Genomic DNA, 16,212 nt, shown 5'->3' with positions numbered 1-16,212 from the left:
AGTCACTTTGCACCTTATAAGAGTCACTTTCTACGATATATACAACAATTAACATGTTAACATCATATACATCCAATTTCACATCCTTTTACCACCTATTAATGCCACTTTCGTACAAGTTAATTTTGTTCCACATTTTGGCTCTAATCAACCATGTAAGTTACTTTTCACTATATTAGAGTCACCTTGCACCCTATAAGAGTCACTTGCCACCATATATTGATACAATTAACATGTTAACATCATGTACATGCAATTATACATCCTTTAACCACCACTTGGTACCCCTTTCCTACAAGTTAATTTTGGGCCATATTTTGGCTTTAATCAAACATGTAAGTGACTTCTCACAATATTAGTCACTTTGCACCTTATAAGAGTCACTTGCCATCATATATTGGTACAATTAAGATGTTAACATCATATACATCCAATTAGACATCCTTTAACCAGCTCTTGGAACCCCTTTCTTAAAACTAAATTTTGGGCCACATTTTGGCTCTAATCAAACATCTAAGTGACTTCTCACAATATTAGAGTCACTTTGCACCCTATAAGAGTCACTTTCCACCATATATTCATAGTTTTAACATGTCAACATCATGTACATGCAACTAGACCTCCTTTAACCACCTCTTGGTACCCCTTTCTTACAAGTCAATTTTAGGCCATATTTTGGCTTTAATCAAACATGTAAGTGACTTCTCACAATATTAGTCACTTTGCACCTTATAAGAGTCACTTGCCATCATATATTGGTACAATTAACATGTTAATATCATATATATCCAATTAGACATCCTTTAACCACCTCTTGAGACCCCTTTCTTACAACTCAATTTTGGGCCACATTTTGGCTCTAATCAAACATGTTAGTGACTTCTCACAATATTAGTCACTGTGCACCTTATAAGAGTCACTTGCCGTCATATATTGGTACAATTAACATGTTAACATCATATACATCCAATTAGACATCCTTAAACCACCTCTTGGTACCCCTTTCTTACAACTCAATTTTGGGCCACATTTTGGCTCTAATGAAATATTTAAGTGACTTCTCACAATATTAGAGTCACTTTGCACCTCATAAGAGTCACTTGCCATCATATATTGGTACAATTAACATGTTAACATCATGTACATGCAATTAAAAATCGTTTTACCACCTCTTAGTACCACATTCATACAAGTAAATTTTGGTCGACATATTGGTTCTAATTAACCATGTAAGTCACTTTTCACCATATTAGAGTCCTTTTGCACCCTATATAAGTCACTTTCCACCATATATTTGTACAATTAACATGTTAAAATTATATACATCCAATTTGACATCCTTTTACCACCTCTTAGTTCCACTTTCATACAGGTCAATTTTGTTCCACATTTTGGTTCTAATCAACCATGTAAGTCACTTTTCACCATATTATAGTCACTTTGCACCTTATAAGAGTCACTTTCCACCATATATACAACAATTAACATGTTAACATCATATAAATCCAATTTGACATCCTTTTACCACCTATTAATGCCACTTTCATATAAGTTAATTTTGTTCCATATTTTGGGTCTAATCAACCATGTAAGTCACTTTTGACCATATTAGAGTTACTTTTCACCCTATAAGAGTCACTTGCCATCATATGTTGATATAATTAACATGTTAATATCATGTACATGCAATTAGACATCCTTTAACCACCTTTTGGTATCCCTTTCTTACAACTCAATTTTGGGCCACATTTTGGCTCTAATCAAACATGTTAGTGACTTCTCACAATATTAGTCACTTTACACCTTATAAGAGTCACTTGCCATAATATATTGCTACAATTAACATGTTAACATTTTATACATCCAATTAGACATCCTTATTTACCTCTTGGTACCTCTTTCTTACAACTCAATTTTGGTGCACATTTTGGCTCTAATCAAACCTGTAAGTGACTTCTCACAGTATTAGAATCACTTTGCACCTTATAAGAGTCACTTGCCATCATATATTGGTACAATTAACATGTTAACATCATGTACATGCAATTAAAAATACTTTTACCACCTCTTAGTGCCACATTCATACAAGTCAATTTTGGTCCACATTTTGGTTCTAATTAACCATGTTAGTCAGGTTTCACCTTATTAGAGTCACTTTGCACCCTATAAGAGTCACTTTCCACCATATATACAACAATTGACATGTTAACATCATATACATCCAATTTGACATCCTTTAACCACCTAGTAATGCCACTTTCATACAAGCTAATGCCACTTTCTTACAAATTAATTTTGTTCCACATTTTGGTTCTAATTAATCATGTAAGTCACTTTTCACCATATTAGAGTCCTTTTTCACCCTGTATAAGTCACTTTCCACCATATATTTGTACAATTAACATGTTAACATCATATACATCCAATTCGACATCCTTTTACCACCTCTTAGTTCAACTTTCATACAGGTCAATTTTGTTCCACATTTTGGTTCTAATCAACCATGTAATTCACTTTTAACCATATTAGAGTCACTTTGCACCTTATAAGAGTCACTTTCCACCATATATACAGCAATTAACATGTTAACATCATATTCATCCAAATTTACATCCTTTTACCACCTATTAATGCCACTTTCATACAAGTTAATTTTCTTCCATATTTTGGCTTTAATCAACCATGTAAGTCACTTTTCACCATATTAGAGTCATTTTGCACCTTATAAGAGTTACTTGCCATCATATATTGATACAATTAACATGTTAACATCATGTACATGCAATTAGAAATCCTTTTACAACCTCTTTGTACCACATTCGTACAAGTCAATTTTGGTCCACATTTTGGTTCTAATTAACCATGTTAGTTAGGTTTCACCATATTAGAGTCACTTTGCACCATATAAGAGTCACTTTCCACCATATACACAACAATTGACATGTTAACATCATATACATCCAATTTGACATCCATTTAACTCCTCTAATGCCACTTTCATACAAGTTAATTTTGTTCCACATTTTGGTTGTAATCAACCATAAAAGTCACTTTTCACCATATTAGAGTCACTTTGCACCTTATAAGAGTCACTTGCCCCCATATATTGATATGATTAACATGTTAACATCATGTACATGCAATTCGACATCCTTTAACCACCACTTAGTACCCCTTTCATACAAGTCAATTTTGGGCCACATTTTGGCTTTAATCAATAATTTAAGTGATTTCTCACAATATTAGAGTCACTTTGCACCTTATAAGAGTTACTTGCCATCATATATTGGTACAATTAACATGTTAACATCATATACATGCAATTAGAAATCCTTTTACCAACTCTTAGTACCACATTCATACAAGTCAATTTTGGTCCACATTTTGGTTCTAATTAACCATTTTAGTCAGTTTTCACCATATTATAGTCACTTTGCACCCTATAAGAGTCACTTTCCACTATATATACAAAAATTGACATGTTAACATCATATACATCTAATTTGACATCCTTTTACCTCCTATTAATGCCAATTTCATACAAGTTAATTTTGTTCCCCATTTTGGTTGTAATCAATCATGTAAGTCACTTTTCACCATATTAGAGTCTCTTTGCACCCTATAAGAGTCACTTTCCACCATATATTGACACAATTAACATGTTAATATCATGTACATGCAATTAGACATCCTTTAATCACCTCTTGGTACCCCTTTCTTATAAGTCAATTTTGGGACACGTTTTGGCTCTAATCAAACATGTAAGTGACTTCTCACAATATAAGTCACTTTGCACCTTGTAAGAGTCACTTGCCATCATATATTGGTACAATTAACATGTTAACATCATATGCATCCAATTAGACATCCTTTAACCACCTCTTGGTACCCCTTTCTTACAACTCAATTTTGGGCCACATTTTGGCTCAAATCAAACATGTAAGTGACTTCTCATAATATTAGAGTCACTTTGCACCCTATAAGAGTCACTTGCCACCATATATTGATACGAGTAACATGTTAACATCATGTACATGCAACTAGACCTCCTTTAACCACCTCTTGGTACCCCTTTTCTACAAGTCAATTTTGGGCCACATTTTGGCTCTAATCAAATATGTAAGTGACTTCTCACAATATTAGTCACTTTGCACCTTATAAGAGTCACTTGCCATCATATATTGGTACAATTAACATGTTAACATCATATACATCCAATTAGACATCCTTTAACCATCTCTTGGTACCCCTTTCTTACAACTCAATTTTGGGTTACATTTTGGCTCTAATCAAACATGTAAGTGACTTCTCACAATATTAGAGTCACTTTGCACCTTATAAGACTCACTTGCCATCATCTTTTGGTACAATTAATATGTTAACATCATGTACATGCAATTAGAAATCCTTTTACCACCTCTTAGAGCCACATTCATACAAGTCAATTTTGGTCAACATTTTGGTTCTAATTAACCATGTAAGTCACTTTTCACCATATTAGGGTCACCATGTAAGTCACATTTCACCATATTAGAGTCATTTTGCAACCTATATGACTCACTTTCCACAATCTATTTGTATAATTAACAAGTTAACATCATATACATCCAATTTGACATCCTTTTACCACCTCTTAGTTCCACTTTCATACAGGTCAATTTTATTCCATATATTGGTTCTAATAAACCATGTAGGTCACTTTTCACCATATTAGAGTCACTTTGTACCCTATAACAGTCACTTTCCATCATATATAAACAATTAATATGTTAACATCATATACATCAAATTTGACATCCTTTTACCACCTATTAATGCCACTTTCATACAAGTTAATTTTGTTCCACATTTTGGTTGTAATCAACCATGTAAGTCACTTTTCACCATATTAGAGTCATTTTTCACCCTATAAGAGTCACTTGCCACCATATATTGATGCAATTAACATGTTCACATCATTTACATGCAATTAGACATCCTTTAACCACCTCTTCGTATACCTTTCTTACAAGTCAAATTTGGGCCACATTTTGGCTCTAATCAAACATGTAAGTGACGTCTCTTAATATTAGAGTCACTTTGCACCTTATAAGAGTCACTTGCCATCATATATTGGTACAATTAACATGTTAACATCATATACATGCAATTAGAAATACTTTTACCACCTTTTAGTGCCACATTCATGCAAGTAATGTTTGGTCCAAATTTTGGTTCTAATTAACAATGTAAGTCACTTTTCACCATATTAGAGTGATTTTGGACCCTATATGACTCACTTTCCACCATATATTTGTACAATTAGCATGTTAACATCATATACATCCAATTTGACATCCTTTTACCACCTCTTAGTTCCACTTTCATACAGGTTAATTTTGTTCCACATTTTGGTTCTAATCAACCATGTAAGTCACCTTTCACCATATTAGAGTCACTTTGCACAATATAAGAGTCATGTTCCACCATATGTACAACAATTAACATGTGAACATCATATATATCCAATTTGACATACTTTTAGAACCTTTTAATGCCACTTTCATACAAGTTAATTTTGTTCCACATTTTGGCTCAAATCAACCATGTAAGTCATTTTTCACCATATAAGAGTCACTTTGCACCTTATAAGAGTCACCTTCCACCATATATATAACAATTAACAATTTAACATCATATACATCCAATTTGACATCCTTTTACCACCTCTTAGTTCTACTTTCATACAGGTCAATTTTGTTCAACATTTTGGTTCTAATCAACCATGTAAGTCACTATCACCATATTAGAGTCACTTTACACCCTATAAGAGTCAATTTCCACCATATATACAACAATTGACATGTTAACATCATATACATACAATTGATATCCTTTTACCACATATTAATGCCACTTTCATACAAGCTAATTTTGTTCCATATTTTGGCTATAAACGACCATGTAAGTCACTTTTCACCATATTAGAGTCATTTTGCACCCTATAAGACTCGCTTGCCACCATATATAGATACAATTAACATGTTGACATCATGTATATGCTTTTGGACATTCTTTAACTACCTCTTGGTACCCCTTTCCTACAAGTCAATTTTGGGCCACATTTTGGCTCTAATCAATCATGTAAGCGATTTCTCACCATATTAGATTCACTTTGCACCTTATAAGAGTCACTTACCATCATATATTGGTACAATTAACATGTTAACATCATGTACATGCAATTAGAAATCCTTTTACAACCTCTTAGTGCCACATTCATACAAGTCAATTTTGGTTAAGTTTTGGATCTATTTAACCGTGTAAGTCATTTTCACCATATTAGATTTATTTTGCACCCTATATGAGTCACTTTCCACAATATATTTTTATAATTAACATGTTAATATCATATACATCCAATTTGACATCCTTTTACCACCTCTTATTTCCACTTTCATACAGGTCAATTTTGTTCCACATTTTGGTTCTAATTAACCACGTAAGTCACTTTTCACCATATTAGAGTCACTTTGCACCCTATAAGTCACTTTCCACCATATATACAACAAATAACATATTAACATCATATAAATCCAATTAATGCCAATTTCATACAAGTTAATTTTGTTCCACATTTTGGCTCTTATCGACCATATTAGAGTCACTTTGCAACTTATAAAAGTCACTTGACATCATATATTGGTACAATTAACATGTTAACATCATGTACGTGTAATTAGAAATCCTTTTAGAACCTCTTAGTGCCACATTCATACAAGTCAATTTTGGTTACATTTTGGTTCTATTTAACCATGTAAGTCACTTTTCACCATATTAGAGTTATTTTGCACCCAATATGAGTCATTTTCCACCATATATTTGTACAATTAACATTTAAACATCATATACATCCAATTTGACATTCTTTTACCACTTCTTAGTTCCACTTTCATACAGGTCAATTTTGTTCCACATTTTAGTTCTAAGCAACCATGTAAGTCACTTTTCATCATATTAGAGTCACTTTGCACCTTATAAGAGTCACTTTCCACCATATATACAACAATTAACTTGTTAACATCATATACATCCAATTTTACATCCTTTTACCACCTATTAATGCCACTTTCATACAAGTTAATTTTGGTCCACATTTTGGCTCTAATCAACCATGTAAGTCACTTTTCACCATATTAGAGTCATTTTGCACCTTATAAGAGTTACTTGCCATCATATATTGGTACAATTAACATGTTAACATCATGTACATGCAATTAGAAATCCTTTTACCACATCTTAGTACCACATTCATACTAGTCAATTTTGGTCCACATTTTGGTTCTAATTAACCATGTTAGTCAGGTTTCACCATATTAGAGTCACTTTGCACCCTATAAGAGTCAATTTCCACCATATATACAACAATTGACATGTTAACATCATATACATCCAATTTGACATCCTTTTAACTCCTCTTAATGCCACTTTCTTACAAGTTAATTTTGTTCCACATTTTGGTTGTAATCAACCAAGAAAGTCACTTTTCAACAAATTAGAGTCACTTTGCACCTTATAAGAGTCACTTGCCACCATATATTGATATGATTAACATGTTAAAATCATGTACAAGAAATTAGACATCTTTTAACCACCACTTGGTACCCTTTTCATACAAGTCAATTTTTGGCCACATTTTAGCTCTAATCAATAATTTAAGTGATTTCTCACAATACTAGAGTCACTTTGCACCTTATAAGAGTTACTTGCCATCATGTATTGGTACAATTAACATGTTAACATCATGTACATGCAATTAGAAATCCTTTTACCAGCTCTTAGTACAACATTCATACAAGTCAATTTGGGTCCACATTTTGGTTCTAATTAACCATGTTAGTCAGTTTTCACCATATTAGAGTCACTTCGCACCCTATAAGAGTCACTTTCCACCATATATACAAAAATTGACATGTTAACATCATATACATCTAATTTGACATCCTTTTACCTCTTATTAATGCCAATTTCATACAAGTTAATTTTGTTCCCCATTTTGGTTGTAACCAACCATGTAAGTCACTTTTCACCATATTAGAGTCTCTTTGCACCCTATAAGAGTCACTTGCCACCATATATTGATACAATTAACATGTTAACATCATGTACATGCAATTAGACATCCTTTAATCACCTCTTGATACCCCTTTCTTATAAGTCAATTTTGGGACACATTATGGCTCTAATCAAACATGTAAGTGACTTCTAACAATATAAGTCACTTTGCACCTTATAAGAGTCACTTGCCATCATATATTGGTACAATTAACATGTAAACATCATATATATCCAATTAGACATCCTTTAGCCACCTCTTGGTACCCCTTTCTTACAACTCAATTTTGGGCTACATTTTGGCTCTAATCAAACATGTGAGTGACTTCTCATAATATTAGAGTCACTTTGCACCCTATAAGAGTCACTTGCCACCATATATTGATACGATTAACATGTTAACATCATGTACATGCAACTAGATCTCCTTTAACCACCTCTTGGTACCCCTTTCCTACAAGTCAATTTTGGGCCATATTTTGGCTCTAATCAAACATGTAAGTGACTTCTCACAATATTAGTCATTTTGCACCTTATAAGAGTCACTTGCCATCATATATTGGTACAATTAACATGTTAACATCATATACATCCAATTAGACATCCTTTAACCATCTCTTGGTACCCCTTTCTTACAACTCAATTTTGGGTCACATTTTGGCTCTAATCAAACATGTAAGTGACTTCTCACAATATTAGAGTCAATTTGCACCTTATAAGAGTCACTTGCCATCATATATTGGTACAATTAATATGTTAACATCATGTACATGCAATTAGAAATCTTTTTACCACCTCTTAGAGCCACATTCATACAAGTCAATTTTGGTCAACATTTTGGTTCTAATTAACCATGTAAGTCACTTTTCACCATATTAGAGACACCATGTAAGTCACATTTCACCATATTAGAGTCATTTTGCAACCTATATGACTCACTTTCCACAATCTATTTGTATAATTAACATGTTAACATCATATACATCCAATTTGACATCCTTTTACCACCTCTTAGTTCCACTTTCATACAGGTCAATTTTATTCCATATTTTGGTTCTAATAAACCATGTAGGTCACTTTTCAGCATATTAGAGTCACTTTGCACCCTATAACAGTCACTTTCCATCATATATACAACAATTAATATGTTAACATCATATACATCAAATTTGACATCCTTTTACCACCTATTAATGCCACTTTCATACAAGTTAATTTTGTTCCAGATTTTGGTTGTAATCAACCATGTAAGTCACTTTTCACCGTATTAGAGTCTTTTTGCACCCTATAAGAGTCACTTGCCACCGTATATTGATGTAATTAACATGTTCACATCATTTACATGCAATTAGACATCCTTTAACCACCTCTTCGTATACCTTTCTTACAAGTCAAATTTGGGCCACATTTTGGCTCTAATCAAACATGTAAGTGATGTCTCTTAATATTAGATTCACTTTGCACCTTATAAGAGTCACTTGCCATCATATATTGGTACAATTAACATGTTAACATCATGCACATACAATTAGAACTACTTTTACCACCTTTTAGTGCCACATTCATACAAGTCAATTTTGGTCCACATTTTGGTTCTAATTAACCATGTAAGTCACTTTTCACCATATTAGAGTCATTTTGCACCCTATATGAGTCACTATCCACAATCTATTTGTATAATTAACATGTTAACATCATATACATCCAGTTTGACATCCGTTTACCACCTCTTAGTTCTACTTTCATAGAGGTCAATTTTGTTCCACATTTTGGTTCTAATCAACCATGTAAGTCACTATCACCATATTAGAATCACTTTACACCCTATAAGAGTCACTTTCCACCATATATACAACAATTAATATGTTAACATCATATACATACAATTTGATATCCTTTTACCACATATTAATGCCACTTTCATACAAGTTAATTTTGTTCCACATTTTGGCTCTAAACGACCATGTAAGTCACTTTTCACCATATTAGAGTCATTTTGCACCCTATAAGACTCACTTGCCACCATATATAGATACAATTAACATGTTAACATCATGTATATGCTTTTGGACATTCTTTAACCACCTCTTGGTACCCCTTTCCTACAAGTCAATTTTGGGCCATATTTTGGCTCTAATCAATCATGTAAGCGACTTCTCACCATATTAGATTCACTTTGCACTTTATAAGAGTCACTTACCATCATATATTGGTACAATTAACATGTTAACATCATGTACATGCAATTAGAAATCCTTTTACAACCTCTTAGTGCCACATTCATACATGTCAATTTTGGTTACATTTTGGTTCCATTTATCCGTATAAATCACTTTTCACCATATTAGATTTATTTTGCACTCTATATGAGTCACTTTCCACAATATATTTTTATAATTAACATGTTAACATCATATACATCCAATTTGGACATCCTTTTACCACCTCTTATTTCCACTTTCATATAGGTCAATTTTGTTCCACATTTTGGTTCTAATTAACCATGTAAGTCACTTTTCACCATATTAGAGTCACTTTGCACCCTATAAGTCACTTTCCACCATATATACAACAAATAACATGTTAACATCATATAAATCCAATTAATGCCAATTTCATTCAAGTTAATTTTGTTCCACATTTTGGCTCTGATCGACCATGTAAGTCACTTTTCACCATATTAGAGTCACTTTGCACACTATAAGACTCACTTGCCACCATATATAAATACAATTAACATGTTAACATTATGTATATGCATTTAGACATTCTTTAACCACCTCTTGGTACCCCTTTCCTAAAAGTCAATTTTGGGCCAGAAGTCAATTTTGGGCCACATTTTGGCTCTAATCAATCATGTAAGTGACTTCTCACCATATTAGAGTCATTTTGCACCTTATAAGAGTCACTTGCCATCATATATTGGTACAATTAACATGTTAACATCATGTACATGCAATTAGAAATCCTTTTACAACCTCTTAGTGCCACATTCATACAAGTCAATTTTGGTTACATTTTGGTTCTATTTAACCATGTAAGTCACTTTTTACCATATTGGAGTTATTTTGCACCCTATATGAGTCATTTTCCACCATATATTTGTACAATTAACATTTAAACATCATATACATCCAATTTGACATTATTTTACCACCTCTTAGTTCCACCTTAATAAAGGTCAATTTTATTCCACATTTTGGTTCTAAGCAACCATGTAAGTCACATTTTCATCATATTAGAGTCACTTTACACCTTATAAGAGTCACTTTCCACCATATATACAACAATTAACTTGTTAGCATCATATACATCCAATTTGACATCCTTTTACCACCTTTTAATGCCACTTTCATACAAGTTATTTTTGTTCCACATTTTGGTTGTAATCAACCATGTAAGTCACTTTTCACCATATTAGAGTCACTTTGCAACCTATAAGAGTCACTTGCCACCATATATTGATACAATTAACATGTTAACATCATGTACATGCAATTAGACATGCTTTAACCACCTCTTGGTACCCCTTTCTTATAAGTCAATTTTGGGCCACATTTTGGCACTAATAAATAATGTAAGTGACTTCTCACAATATTAGAGTCACTTTGCACCTTTTAAGGGTCACTTGCCATCATATATTGGTACAATTAACATGTTAAAATCATGTACATGCAATTAGAAATCCTTTACCACCTCTTAGTGCCACATTCATACAAGTAATATTTGGTCCACATTTTGTTTCTAATTAACCATGTAAGTCACTTTTCACCATATTAGAGTGATTTTGCACCCTATATGAGTCACTTTCCACCATATATTTGTACAATTAATATTTAAACATCATATACATCCAATTTGACATTCTTTTACCACCTCTTAGTTCCACTTTCATATGTGTCAATTTTGTTCCACATTTTGGTTCTAATCAACCATGTAAGTCACACCATATTAGAGTCACTTTGCATCTTATAAGAGTCACTTTCCACCATATATACAACAATTAACATGTTAACATCATATACATCCAATTTCACATCCTTTTACCACATATTAGTGCCACTTTCATACAAGTTAATTTTGTTCCATATTTTGGCTCTAATCGACCATGTAAGTCACTTTTCACTATATTAGAGTCACTTTACACCCTATAAGAGTCACTTGCCACCATATATTGATCAATTAACATGTTAAAATGATGTACATGCAATTAGACATCCTTTAACCACCTCTTGGTACCCCTTTCTTACAAGTCAATTTTGGGCCATATTTTGTCTCTAATCAAACATGTAAGTGACTTCTCACAATATTAGAGTCACTTTGCTCCTTATAAGAGTCACTTGCCAACATATATTGGTACATTTAACATTTTAACATCATGTACATACAATTAGAAATCCTTTTACCACCTCTTAGTGCCACATTCATACAAGTCAATTTTGGTCCACATTTTGGTTCTAATTAAACATGTAAGTCACTTTTCACCATATTAGAGTCATTTTGCACTCTATATGAGTCACTTTCCACAATCTATTTATATAATTTACATGTTAACATCATATACATCCGATTTGACATCCTTTTACCACCTATTAATGCCACTTTCATACAATTTAATTTTGTTCCACATTTTGGTTGTAATCAACCATGTAAGTCACTTTTCACCATATTAGAGTCACTTTGCACCCTATAAGAGTCACCTGCCACCATATATTGATACAATTAACATATTAACATCATGTACATGCAATTAGACATCTTTTAACCACTTCTTGGTACCCATTTCTTAAAGTCAGATTTGGCCCACATTTTAGCTCTAATCAAACATGTAAGGGACTTCTCACAATATTAGAGTCACTTTGCACCTTATAAGAGTCGCTTGCCATCATATACTGGTACAATTAACTTGTTAACTTCATGTACATGAAATTAGAAATCCTTTTACCACCTCTTAGTGCCACATTCGTACAAGTCAATTTTGGTCCATATTTTGGTTCTCATTAACCATGTAAGTCACTTTTCACCATATTAGAGTCATTTTGCACCCTATATCAGTCACTTTCCATAATCTATTTTTATAATTAACATGTTAACATCATATACATCCAATTTGGCATACTTTTACCACCTCTAAGTTCCACTTTCATACAGGTCAATTTTGTTTCACATTTTGGTTCTAATCAACCATGTAAGTCACTTTTCATCATATTAGAGTCACATTGCACCTTACAACAGACACGTTCCACCATATATACATAAATTAACATGTTAACATCATATACATCCAATTTGACATCTTTTTACCACCTATTAATGCCACGTTCATACAAGTTAATTTTGTTCCACATTTTGGGTCTAATTTACCACGTAAGTCACTTTTGACTATATGAGAGTCACATTGGACCCTATAAGAGTCACTTGCCACCATATATTGATACAATTAACATGTTAACATCATGTACATGCAATTAGACATCCTTTAACCACCTCTTGGTACCCTTTTCCTACAAGTCAATTTTGGGCCACATTTTGTCTCTAGTTAAACTTGTAAGTGACTTCTCACAATATTAGAGTCACTTTGCACCTTATAAGAGTCACTTGCCAACATATATCGGTACAATTAACATGTTAATATCATGTACATGCAATTAGAAATCCTTTTACCACCTCTTAGTGCCACATTCATACAAGTCAATTTTGGTCCACATTTTGGTTCTAATTAAACATGTAAGTCACTTTTCACCATATTAGAGTCATTTTGCACCCTATATGAGTCACTTTCCACAATCTATTTGTATAATTAACATGGTAACATCATATAAATCCAATTTGACATCATTTTACCACCTCTTAGTTCCACTTTCATACAGGTCAATTTTTTTCCACATTTTGGTTTCAATCAACCATGTAAGTCACTTTTCACCATATTAGAGTCACTTTGCACCCTATAAGAGTCAGGTTCCACCATATATACAATAATTAACATGTTAACATCATATAAATCCAATTTGACATCCTTTAACCACCTAGTAATGCCACTTTCATACAAGTTAATTTTGTTCAACATTTTGGATCTAATCAACCATGTAAGTCACTTTTGACCACATTATAGTCACATTGGACCCTATAAGAGTCACTTGCCAAGATATATTGATACAATTAACATGTTAACATCATGTACATGCAATTAGACATCCTTTAAACACCTCTTGTTACCCTTTTCCTACAAGTCAATTTTGGCCCATAGTTTGGCTCTAATCAATCATGTAAGTGACTTCTCACCATATTAGAGTCACTTTGCACCTTATAAGAGTCACTTGCCATCATATATTGGTACAATTAACATGTTAACATCAGGTACATGCAATTAGAAATATTTTCTCACCTCTTAGTGCCACATTCATACAAGTCAATTTTGGTCCACATTTTGGTTCTAATTAAACATGTAAGTCACTTTTCACCATATTAGAGTCACTTTGCACCCTATAAGAGTCACATTCCACCATATATACAACAATTAACATGTTAACATGCAATTATACATCCTTTAACCACCTCTTGGTACCCCTTTCTTACAAGTCAATTTTGGGCCACATTTTGGCTCTAATCAAACATGTAAGGGACTTATCACAGTATTAGAGTCACTTTGCACCTTATAAGAGTCGCTTGCCATCATATATTGGTACAATTAACATGTTAACTTCATGTACATGCAATTAGAAATCCTTTTACCACCTCTTAGTGCCACTTTCGTACAAGTCAATTTTGGTCCATATTTTGGTTCTCATTAACCATGTAAGTCACTTTTCACCATATTAGAGTCACATTGCACCCAATAAGAGTTACCTGCCACCATATATTGATACAAAACATGTTAACATCATGTACATGCAATTAGACATCCTTTAACCACCTCTTGGTACCCCTTTCTTAAAGTCAATTTTGGACCACATTTTGGCTCTAATAAAACATGTAAGGGACTTCTCACAATATTAGAGTCACTTTGCACCTTATAAGAGTCGCTTGCCATCATATATTTGTACAATTAACATTTTAACTTCATGTACATGCAATTAAAAATCCTTTTAACACCTCTTAGTTCCACATTTGTACAAGTCAATTTTGGTCCATATTTTGGTTCTCATTAACCATGTAAGTCACTTTTCACCATATTAGAGTCATTTTGCACCCTATATGAGTCACTTTCCACAATCTATTTGTATAATTAACATGTTAACATCATATACATCCAAATTGACATCCTTTTACCACCTCTTACTTCCACTTTCATACAGGTCAATTTTGTTCCACAATTTGGCTCTAATCGACCATGTAAGTCACTTTTCACCATATCAGAGTCACTTTGCACCCAATAAGAGTCGCTTTGCACCCTATAAGAGTCACTTGCCAGCATATATTGATCAATTAACATGTTAACATCATATACATGCAATTAGACATCCTTTAACCACCTCTTCGTACCCTTTTCCTACAAGTCAATTTTGGGCCACATTTTGTCTCTAATCAAACTTGTAAGTGACTTCTCACAATATTAGAGTCACTTTGCACCTTATAAGAGTCAATTACCAACATATATTGGTACAATTAACATGTTAACATCATGTACATGCAATTAGAAATCCTTTTACCACCTCTTAGTGCCACATTCATACAAGTCAATTTTGGTCCACATTTTGGTTCTAATTAAGCATGTAAGTCATTTTTTACCATATTAGAGTCACTTCGCACCCTATATGAGTCACTTTCCACAATCTATTTATATAATTAATATGTTAACATCATGTACATCCAATTTGACATCCTTTTACCACCTTTTAGTTCCACTTTCATACAGGTCAATTTTGTTCCATATTTTGGTTCTAATCAACCATGTACGTCACTTTTCACCATATTAGAGTCACTTTGCCCCCTATAAGAGTCACGTTCCACCATATATACAATAATTAACATGTTAACATCATATAAATCCAATTTGACATCCTTTTACCACCTATTAATGCCACTTTCATACAAATTAATTATGTTCCATATTTTGGGTCTAATCAACCATGTAATTCACTTTTGACCACATTATAGTCACATTGGACCCTATAAGAG

The sequence above is a fragment of the Apium graveolens genome, unplaced genomic scaffold (assembly GCF_009905375.1).
Source record: "Apium graveolens cultivar Ventura unplaced genomic scaffold, ASM990537v1 ctg7019, whole genome shotgun sequence".
Classification (NCBI taxonomy): domain Eukaryota; kingdom Viridiplantae; phylum Streptophyta; class Magnoliopsida; order Apiales; family Apiaceae; genus Apium; species Apium graveolens.
This window is presented reverse-complemented; position numbering follows the sequence as displayed.